The sequence below is a fragment of the Myotis daubentonii genome, chromosome 5, assembly GCF_963259705.1.
Source record: "Myotis daubentonii chromosome 5, mMyoDau2.1, whole genome shotgun sequence".
NCBI classification, from domain to species: Eukaryota; Metazoa; Chordata; class Mammalia; order Chiroptera; family Vespertilionidae; genus Myotis; species Myotis daubentonii.
The window spans coordinates 29,582,032-29,593,286 of record NC_081844.1 but is presented as its reverse complement, the minus strand read 5'-3'; the positions used below and the strand labels follow the sequence as shown (position 1 = coordinate 29,593,286).

Sequence of the window (11,255 nt, the reverse complement as noted above, 5' to 3'; positions counted from 1 at the left end):
TATTTTTTAAAAAATATTTTTATTGATTTCAGAGAGGAAGGGAGAGGGAGAGAGAGATAGAAACATCAATGATGAGAAAGAATCATAGATTGGCTGTCTCCTGCACACCCCCTACTGGGGATCGAGCCTGAAACCTGGACATGCGCCCTGACCAGGAATCAAATGGTGACCTCCTGGTTCATAGGTTGAGGCTTAACCACTGAGTCACACCAGCAGGTCCAGACTCCTTTTTGATGGCAGCCTCCAGTTCTGCCATCCAGAAATCCCCATCCTTGCCACCTAGGGCTTCCAGCCATTGAGTCAGCCACTTCAGCCATATGGCTGGTCCTTCACATTCACCAATGGCCTCTAGTTTTAACCAGTGGTTCTCAAATGGGGGAGATTTGCCTTCCAGAGGACACTTGGCAATATCTGGAGACACTTTTGGTTGCCATGTCTGGTGGCAGTTGTGTGTATGCTACTGGCATCTAGCGGGTGGATGGTGCTAGGCATCTACAGTGCATAGCCTGGTCTCTCCCCTCCCTTCACCAAAGACTTATCTGGGCCCAAATGTCAATAGTGCTGAGAATTGCTGTGTTAATTAACTGGGGAAAAAACTGAGTTAGCCCCCCAGCTAACTGGATTCCAGAATAAATCCCTGATGGACCAGATGGTATAAACCAGGTTGACCCCTAATATCTGTGAGTCACCTCCTCTCCCCATTCCATTTAAATGTGTACAGCATTCTAGTGAGACAGATTGGTAAGCCAACACAAGTGGAAAAGGGAAACTGAGACAGATAGTTAAGTGACCAAGCAGTTTACAGCCATCTAGTAAATCACAAAATCCTATCTTCCCTAACCAACCAAGAACACTTAAGAGTAAATGGGCCCTGGTTGGGTGGCTCAGTTAGTTGGAGCATTGTCCCACACACCAAAAGGTTGTGAGTTCAAATCCTAGTCAGGACACACAGCTAGGTTGCAGGTTATCCCCTGTCCGGGTGCATGAAGGAGGCAACTGATTGATGTTTCTTTCTCTTTCTCTCTCTTCCTCTCTCTGAAGTCAATAAAAACATATAAAATATTTAAAAAATAAAACAAAAACATATCCTTGGGTGAGGGGAAAAAACACAACCTCATGGACACAGACAGCAGTGTGGTGATTATCAGAGGGAAAAGGGGATGGGGGAGATAGAAGTAGGTATAGGGGGATAAATGGTGATGGAAGGAGACTTGACTTAGGGCAGTGAACTCACAATACAATACACAGATGGCATATTATAGAATTGTACACCTGAAACCTATATCATTTTATTAACCAATGTCACCCCAATAAATTCAATAAAAATGGGGGGGGGGAGAGTAAATGGTTTACACTTCTCTCCAACCAGAGGGTAAACAGCTTAAATTACCCAACTCAGGGAGATAGATAACAGAAATCCAACCAATGCCATTTGTGCCAACCACACCCAAGGAGGAATGAGGTCAGGGGAATAAATCTCATTTTGGTGAATCAGCATAATGCTGATAAATATTCTATTGAGATCTTCCTCTAAGACAGCGGTTCTCAACCTGTGGGTCGCGACCCCTTTGGGGGTCGAACGATCCTTTCACAGGGGTTGCCTAAGACCATCGGAAAACACATATATAATTACATATTGTTTTTGTGATTAATCACTACGCTTTAATTATGTTCAATTTGTAACAATGAAATTGGGGGTCACCACAACATGAGGAACTGTATTAAAGGGTCGCGGCATTGGGAAGGTTGAGAACCACTCCTCTAAGACCTCCCTAAAAGTCCCACCTTTAGAAAACAAATAAGAACTCTCAAGAAAAAAGATCCAGGAGGGGCTCTCTCTGGAGCACGTCCACACTTTTCTTCCTTTTCAAGTGTGCATCTTTACTCCCCCCCACCCCCCCAGCTCTAAGGGTCTCCATGAGACTTGCAACCAGGGGAGCAACTGGCAATGGCCGGTTGTCCTGGGCTAACCCTCTGATTCTGTCTCTAAGGCCCCCTTTTCTCTGACTTCAGTGAGCTAACAGCAGCTGCATCATGGCTCACTTCTCTCCTGTAACATTTCCAGAGAGCCAAAGCAGAGCACCACCTAGGCTCTCTCTCTCTCACCCGTTGCTTCTTCTATCCTAAGTTCTTCCTTTGTTTCACTGTCCCCAGCTATAATAAATGTGCTCTCAGAATCACCTGGGCTTGTGTTGTGAAATCTTTCCTACATGAAGTCAAGAAACACGCACAGGCCAATGCTCTATCCACTAAGCCAAACCAGTCAGGGCTGCTTGTTTATGTTTTAACATGAAAACCACAACCCTAGGAGGCAGTTGCTGTTTGCGTGCCCATTTTACAGATGCAAAATGGGAGGCCTGAGAAGGAAGTTGAGTATCTCACCCAGTGTTACACACAGTTGAGGCTGTGATAGATCCGGCTTCAAAGACCCTGTTCTCTTATCAAACAGAAGCTGTAGTTACTTTTCTTTTTTAAAGGCTGGCAGCAGAATGGGTTGTCTTTCAGGAAGAAATGTTGCTGGGTTGCTGGTGTGAAAACATCCGTGTGACTGTCACATGCCCCGTGGCCTGGGCCTCTGTCTATGTCATTGTGTCTGTCCACCACGTGCCCAGGTGCTCTGGGCTGGCTCCCGTATATGTGATCCAATTCCACCACCAGAATCTATGCTCTCTTTGTCCACTGGGTCATCGGCTGCTTCCCAGCGGGTTCCCTTCTCCCCAGCTCCTCCTGCCACCTCACTACCAAAACTTTGGACCTGCACCTCAGCTGGATCTGATTTCCCTCCCACCCGCTCCTGGTGGAACCTAGCCCTGGGCATGGACCTAGCCTGGCACGGGCTGTCTCCAGCTGCAGGGAGGAGGAGACAGGGTTCTGGAAGTTGCCATTCTGGGACAGAGACACTGAATGAGCCTTAAGAGGAGATAGGCCCTCCCCATTCTTGCCCTCCCAACTCCACGGACACACACACAAGCTCCATGGAAGCTGTGCCTGGCACTGCTGGCACCAAGCATGGGGTGGGGGTGGGGGCGGGGGACAATGGAGTATTCTCTGACCTCACCGGGTGTGTGGCCTGTCTCCCGCCAGCACTCACCATCAGATGCACCATGGCATACATCCCCAAAGAGGCATGCTCAGAATAGAAGGATTTCCTGGGGGATGGGCAGGGGAGGGCCACCATCAGCTGCGGCGGGGGTGAGGGGACCCTTCCTGGGTTCTCCTCCCCAGCTGCCCACTCGCCTGGCACAGAAGATGTTTTCAGCTTGCCTGGTTTGTGATGTAGCCAATTTTGCAGTCCAAAGAGGCCCGGTTGGGCAGGCACACTGCCAGGAAGTGGGGCCTCAGGTGACCTGTGGTCATCTTGGCAATGTCAGTCTGGGACCAGCTGGCCATGCCACCAAACACAAAAATAACAGGTTGCCTGTAGATCATGGCCTTGTAGGTGCTGCTCATTGTGGACGAAAGGGGCCACATGCTGACCTGACAAGCTCAGGAGAGGCCTGCATGGCAGTTTTGCAGACTCGGAGACCTAAAGTAACCACAAAGGATGGTTTGAAATTAAACCTTAACTAAAAGCAGTTATGGTGGGCAGTTATGTCCTAAGCCGATATCTTCACTGATAAGGTCAACCTTTACTGTAACTGAGCCTATCTGTCTTTTTGCATCTATGATAACATACCCTTGAAATGTCTGGGTAACTTGTGATTTCCCTGTATCTGGAGCCCCTGGGGCACGGCCAGGTGTGCTGGGCCCAGGACAGATGCAGCAGATTCCTTCATTATCATGTTAATTGTTCCTGCACCGACCTAAGCATGTGTCCATCATTTTACTTTTTATCCTATCACAGAGGTTCCCCCCCCCCCCCCCCCCCGCTTCCCTTAATCCCACCTCCTTAAATCTGTCACCAATGAATTTCATGTATAAATACGATGTAACCCTGCCATTCTCCGGAGCACTGTCTCAATTCGTTGAGGTTCTGCTTCCCGGCATATGTCGACAGTTTGGCTCAAATAAACTCACAAAAATTCTTTACAGGTTTCAATGTTTTTTTTACGTTAACATCATGAAGGCTGGTGAGCTCAGCTGCAGGCCCTGGACATGGATCATCTCTCCCAGGCTGATCTGCAGGATGGGAGTGGAGTGGGGAGAAGTGGAGGGGGGATGAGGGGGTGGGGGGAAGCAGGAAGCAACAAGAGTAGAAAATCTCCAACCCTTTTTTTCAGAGAGGTTGCATATCCCACTTCATATGGAAAGGAGGATATGGTTTCCCATTAAACCAGGCAAAAGGGGAGGCTTCTCATTTCATAGCATTTGCGCGTCCCCCCCCCCCCCCCAACACCCTGGGGCCTTCTCTGACCCCTGTCCCTGAAATGGGCAGGATTTCCTATTTTACTAAAGCAAGGGGCATGGCTCCCCATTTCAAGAAAAGGGGTGGGACATCCTCCTATTTTACCTCAGACAGGGGCAGGAGTTCCAAATCTGAAAGAGGTGGGACTTCCTGTTACCCAGGAAAAGGGTTGGATGGCGACTAGTTTATGTCAGGCGTAGGCAGGTTTCCTGTCACCTATCCGAAAGGGGCAGGCCTTCCTGTTACGCCAGGAGAAAAGGATAGACCTCCTGAACGCCTGAAAATGGTAGGACTTCCCTTTTTACCAGAAGAGAGGCAGGATGTTCCCTCTGTTTGAAAGGGGAATATTTCCCAACTCCCCCAAAGCGGGCAGGATTGCTTCCTGCTTTATGCATGTAAAAGGAGGACTTCTTTGTTCACTGGAGGAAAGGGGATGCTCTTGTGGCATGCCCAAGGCTGAGAGGCTGGCATTTCCCCTCTTCTGTATCAGCAAGGAGTGAGCCTTACCTTTTCCTCGGGGAAAAGATTTCTTCTATGCCACCGAGCAGCAAGATTCCCCATTTCATTAGGAAAAGAGGTGGCACTTCCTCCTGCCTTAGGCCTATAATGGGTGGGGTTGCCAGAGAAAGGGCTGAAGCTTGCCTGTGGCACCTCACTGCTGCATGGGGTGAAAGTGGCCGGCCCCTTACCATGCAGATGGAGATGAAGAAGACCATGGTAATGAGTGCTGAGTCCTCAACGATGTAATGAACCACCAGGGTGCATGTGATGGTGGTTTCATTGCAAAGAAGACCCGGATGTGGGGTGCTAGCAAACTGCTCTCACTCAGCCGGGTGGGGATGCTGACTGCAGGGGGCAGACAAGACCCTACTCAGGGACAGGTCACTTGAGCTTACTCTCCTTAGGCATTCTGGGTTAGTTTGTCCTCCCTGTGTCTCCACAATATGGACATGGTGGGAAGGTAGGGGGAGTGGTCTGGCCAGAAGGCCAGAGGTGGAGAGAACCCCAGGCACCTTTCATGGGCAGATCCTGTGAATGAGGTAGGTAAGGAGTTAGGATAATGAGGGGACAAGGGTTCACTTTTTCTGTATGTGTCAGTCCTGATGTATGTGTGGATGATTGTGCCAGTGTGCATGTCTATGCATCTGTGAGTGTGTGTGTGTGTAGGTGCTTATGGATATCTATGTCTATGTCACCTGCTACAAGAGTTGTGTCTCTGAGCATGTCTGTTTCTTAGTGTGGCTGTATGAATATATGTAGATGTATGTTTCCTGGTGAATGTGTAATTCTATGTAGCCGTAAATTGGTGTGAACTTTCTTGTGTCTTTTTTGGTGTGTAGGAGACTATGTGGCCACGTATTTTTGGAAGTGTGTGGTTTGTTCTGGCATGCACACCTGTGTGCTTGGGGATCTACATGAATGCAGATACACATGACTTGGTATGTGCACACGTCATGCCTCATGTGTATGTATACTGTGAATAGGTGTTTGTGGTGCACATAGGTGCATGTGTGGGTATATATGCTCTTTTTTGTGATCTCAGTGTATGTAAGATTATGCAGGTGTGTTCATGGATGTGTGGGTTGTGCTGGTGTGTGCACAACCCACACATCCATGTCTGGGATCTGTGTGTGTGTTCATGCCTATCTCTATGGCTCTGTGGCTGGTTGATCTAAGACAAGCATGTCAAACTCAAAGGCTAATATGGGCCAAATACACAAGGTTTAAATTTATGTGGGCCGCAAAAAACCAAAAGCTTCAATTTTCATAGAAATGTAGGTTTATTTCGATAGAGACATGCTGAATACAAAGGGCTAAAATAAATACATAATCATTAATATAAAATAATAGAACATTTAAATAAAAATTAATATTTTTTCTTTTAAATATATTTTATTGATTTTTTACAGACAGGAAGGGGGAGGGATAGAGAGCCAGAAACATTGATCAGCTGCCTTCTGCACACCCCCTACTGGTGATGTGCCTGCAACCACGGTACATGCCCTTGATCAGAATCGAACCTGGGACCCTTCAGTCCACAGGCTGATGCTCTCTCCACTGAGCCGAACAGTTTAGGGCAATATTTTTTCTTGAACATTAACTTAGCAGACACTAAATAACTGCACAAATTATTAAGTGTAATGCAAATAAAGCTATTTTTCTTGTCCTCCAAAAGCGAAATATTTCCTGTTGCTCACACCAAACAAGTCAGTCCAAGACTAATGACGTGGCAATCGGCTGCTAAAATATTCACTGCTAGTATTAGTGGGGAGAAATGGTGTGCCTGCGTGTAAGACACGTAAGGGAAATGAATGCATGATTATAGTAATCAGTCATTAGAGAATGTTGTAGTTCGTTATTAATAATTATGTATAACAGGATATTGTAAAAATTAAGTTCCAAAATTTTTATTAAAACGTCTCTTACATATTGTTATATTGGCTGGGACGCAAAAATATGCCTTGTGGGCCGCATGTGGTCCGCGGGCCGAGACTTTGACATGCTTGATCTAGGAGATATTGGTGTGAATGTGTGTGAGCAGGGTCCAGGCCCCTGAACCCACCATCTTAAGGTCAGGAAGGGCAGGGGGCCTGTCTCCAGCAGGTGCCAGGCTCTTTGTTAGGCCCATGCACCCTATGAGCCTACCTCCAGGCCTGCCACCCTCCTTTTGACCCTGTCATTCTCTCGCCCACTGTAGATTGGTGGAGCTAGGCAGTTGGAACCCAGCCGCTCACAGCTCCCAACTCCCTTCCTGGGCTGGGAGCTCTAAGTGTCCCAGCCTGGACTCTCCTCCCCAGCAAGGGGGCTTTAGTCACTAACTTTGCCCACTGGGATATACACACATAGTCACAAAATGTAACAATATACTCACAATACACATAGGTCCATATAGACCCAGACACACACCTAACTACGCAAATACCATTGGATCCACCCCCAACCCAGACGCATGAAAAGGCTCCCATAGACCAAGTGTATGCATAGGACACAGTAACCATACCTCCCCCAAGCCAATACAACACAACACAACACACAACACAGAGACCCAAACACACACGGAGTCACAGATACACTCTACACCCTGTACATACACAGCCAGACCTAGTTGTATGCACACACAGAGATACACATGCATGAGCACAAACATGGAATCATACATTCACATGGATATACATATAACACAGACAACCCCCAGACACATAGATGGACCCAGATATGCAACTCAAAAAGTCATACAGCAGATGTGTTATAGAATTATACACCTGAAACCTATTATAATTTTATTAACCAATGTCACCCCAATACATTCAATATAAAAAGACATACAATAAATAAAACAGTATGAAAAACAAAAAGAAAATGGTTGAAGGGAGAAGATAAAATCATGAGACTGAAAAAAAGAAAAAACCCTACAGCCAGCTGCTGACCCCAGCATCCAGACCCAGGAAGACAGGTAAACACACAAAAGTCACTTTTGTGTACAATCCCTTTCTCTCCCATTCACACAAACACACACTGACCCAGACATCCCAGAAATACGCTGATGACTGCACAGATGTGAAGACACACCACAGGCTCCAGCCTAGCCGCCCTTGGATAAAGACAGAAAGACAGGCAGACAGACCCCTCCACGGCCTCACGGATGTCTCAAAGCTGGGGGTGGGGGCAGGGAGGGGAGGAAGGAGGCTCACCCAGCAGCAGACATAGCATGTCCATAGCACCAACATCTTGGCGGTGAAGGAGTGTGGCAGGGAATGGGACGGGACTGATCTGCGCGGGTTCCTCAGCCACAGGCACTGGTAACCAGATCACCATGTGGGGCAAGGCCCGTTAACACCCTGTGTGATAAATTTATCGACTGTGGGGTTGGGGCCGCTCCCACCCGGACTGGTATTAGAGCCTCGCGGGGCTACCGCGGGAAGAGGCGGGCTGGGGTGATGCAGACCACGTGGGCAGGGGCAGGGTCCCTCTGCGGGGCGGTAGTTAGACGGCCAAGAGAAAGGGGCTTTCCCTTGGAAGGGCAAGGCTGGGGAAACTGAGGCCTCTCTCTCTCCATTAGCTAGGAGGCTCCATTCCACACCAGGAACTTGACAAAAAAAGGTCTTGATAGTGTGGGTGGGGCCTGGAAGAAGATAGGGCGGGGCACAAGGGGAGGAGTCTAAAGGAAAGAGACAAAATGGTCAGACCCGCCGGCGCTAGGTCCCCAGGGAAGTCAGATTAGGGTTGGGGATGGATTGAAGGCTCGGCCTGGGGAGAAGGCATTGGACTCTGGAGAGGTGGAACCCAAGGAAGGAGGGAGGATTTTAGACAGGAGTCCATGGAAGGGCGGAGCCTGGGGAGAGGGGGTGCTGGACCAAGAAAAATAGAAAAGTGGGTGAGGCAGGAGCGTGAGCAAGAGGCACCTGACCAGGGAGGTGGGCAGGGCCCAGGGAGAATGACGGGGAAGTGGGTGGTACGGGGGGGGGGTGGGGGGGGAAAAGAGAGGCTGGCAAAGTGGGCGGGGCTTAGCGATGATGACGGAAAGTGGGCGGGGCGGGAGTGGGCAGGGCTTGGGGGGACCCGGGTCAACCCTGGAAGGGGCGGGCCCACCTTTTGCAGGATCCTGCGGGTCAAAGTGACGTCGGAGTTGGCGATAACTCTATGCTGGGGAGGCCACATCTTGGGCGATTCCTTGGTGGTCATTTTCTGGCCGAGATCCATTGCTGGGCGGGACGGAATCCTTCCCTCTGAGTCAACGATCGCCCCGCCCTACCGGGTGCCCTCGCTGCGCCTCATTGGTCGGGCGCGGACCAATGGGAACCCGCCTCTGGTCTCACTTTGTCTTCTCGGGTTCCAGCCCAGCAGGAGCCCGGCCGGACCTGGAGCGGCGTGGAGTAGGGGCGGGTGAGGGTCTTCTGTCCCGCTCCTGCTAAACTCAGCTCTATTTAGCGCCAAGGGCCCTGCCTGTCCCGGCCCCGGACCGTCCCCCTGTTCCCTCACCCCGCTCCCCTTCCTCTGCAGGCCTTGGATTTGGGGCGGAAGACCCCAGAAGCATCTTTTCCTCCTTTCAGTCTAGTCGCCCTCTCCTCGCCAACTCCGTGCAGCTCTGGACTGAGACTCCTGGTTCACCAGGGGGCGCCCGCGGCCTACACTGGGCGCTGCTGATGAGAAAAGGAACCCGGAACCGGCTCTCTCTGGAGCACGCCCAGGCTTTTCTTCCCTCCCAGGCGTGCATCTTTACTTTTCTCTCCTAAGCTCTAAGGGCCCCCACAAAACTTGCAACCAGGGGAGAAACAGGCGGCAGCAGCTCATCCGGGGCTTCCCCCCTGAACCTGTTTCCAAGGCCCCCTTTTCTCTGACTTTGCTGTGAGCGGACAGCAGCCCGCCATGGCTCTCTCTCTCTCTCTCTCTCTCTCTCTCTCTCTCTCTCTCTCTCTGTCTCTCTCTCTCTCTCTCTCTCTCTCTCTAACGTTTCTTGAGAGCCAGAGCGGAGTATTGCCTAGGCTCTCTCCTGTTGCTTCTACACTAAGCCCCCAGCGGTCCCCAGCTTTAATAAACATCCTCTCTCTCTCTCAAAACAAAACAAAAAAAAAAAAAAAAAAAAAAAAAAAGGAGAAAAAAGAAAGAAAGAAAAGGGACCCCGAGGTTCCTCGAGGGCGAGATGGGCGTTCAAGGAGAGCCTGGATTCCGTTTAGAAGGGGGGGGATCTTGGGCGGTTTGAAGGATGGAGCCTGGGTCTCTACTGTGGGAAAGGCTTGGGTTCCTTGGGTTGTTGTTGCCTTGCATTTTGTGTCTTTCTTTTTTTAAAATATATTTTATTCATTTTTCACAGAGAGGAAGGGAGAGGGATAGAGAGTTAGAAACATCGATGAGAGAGAAACATCCATCAGCCGCCTCCTGCACACTCCCTACTGGGGATGTGCCCGCAACCAAGGTACATGCCCTTGACCGGAATCGAACCTGGGACCCTTGAGTCCACAGGCCGACGCTCTATCCACTGAGCCACACCGGTCAGGGCTGTGTCTTTATTTCAAGTGTCTTGCTGGCCTCTGCAGATTTGCCTGCTGTGTCTCTGCCCACCCCAGAGTGTTTGAGTCCCTCTGAGGCTTTGCTTTAGTGGGTGTATGTGACCATGGCCATGAGTGTGTCCTTGTGTCTGCTGGTGGCTAGCTTGGGTGTCTGCTCTTGTGTATCTATTATTGTCTCTGGGCATCTGTCTCAGTGTGTGCCTGTTTTGTGTATCTCCATGTCTATTTTGGTATGTGTGTGATAGTGTGTGCGACTGTTCTGTCCTCCCTGTGCTTGATGAGATATGTCCCTGTGTGTGCATGTTGGCTAGCTTTGGTGGCTGCTCCTGTGTATCTATAATTATAGATATGTGTCCAGATGTGTGTGTGTGTGTGTGTGTGTGTGTGTGTGTGAGAGAGAGAGAGAGAGAGAGAGAGAGAGAGAGAGAGGGAGAGAGAGAGAGAGGGAGTTTGTGTAGGTCTCTGTGTGTGTCTGTTTCATTTGTATAACTGCAATAGGGGTGTCTTGTACCTGTCTTAGTGGCAGTTGCCTCTGAGCAAATTGGAGAGTCCCTTCCAGGTGATAGCCCAGCTGAGACTTCCTTCCTAGGGCAGGCTGGCTTGCTTCCCAGCAGAATGAGCTGGCTTCTCACAAGGGGCCCCTTTTAGGGGTCCCTGGGGCCCTGCTCTGGTCTGCCTGGGTGTTCCCCATCTCTATATTACTCTGTCCTTACCAGGGAAACACCATTTCCTGTCTTTGATGTCACTGGGGCTAAATTTTCCCTTCCAAAGAGTTCAGGCCACTCACTGGTTAGTTTCTTTCTTTGTGTATGTGTGTGTACTTGACCACTATTCCATGCTTAATACAGAAACCTCAAAACAAACAGTAGCACATGGAAAATGCAAGTGGGTGAAAGTACATA

General features: G+C 49.6%; 1 long non-coding RNA gene across 1 annotated transcript; it reads right to left on the bottom strand.

Moving 5' to 3' along the window:
• Window positions 1-2,260: 2,260 nt before the first annotated feature.
• Window positions 2,261-4,598, bottom strand: LOC132235114 (uncharacterized). Its single transcript, XR_009452978.1, has 3 exons — window positions 4,451-4,598; window positions 4,058-4,119; window positions 2,261-3,445 (listed from the first exon to the last, which is right to left on the bottom strand). It is a non-coding gene; the product is annotated as an uncharacterized LOC132235114 (long non-coding RNA).
• Window positions 4,599-11,255: the final 6,657 nt, after the last annotated feature.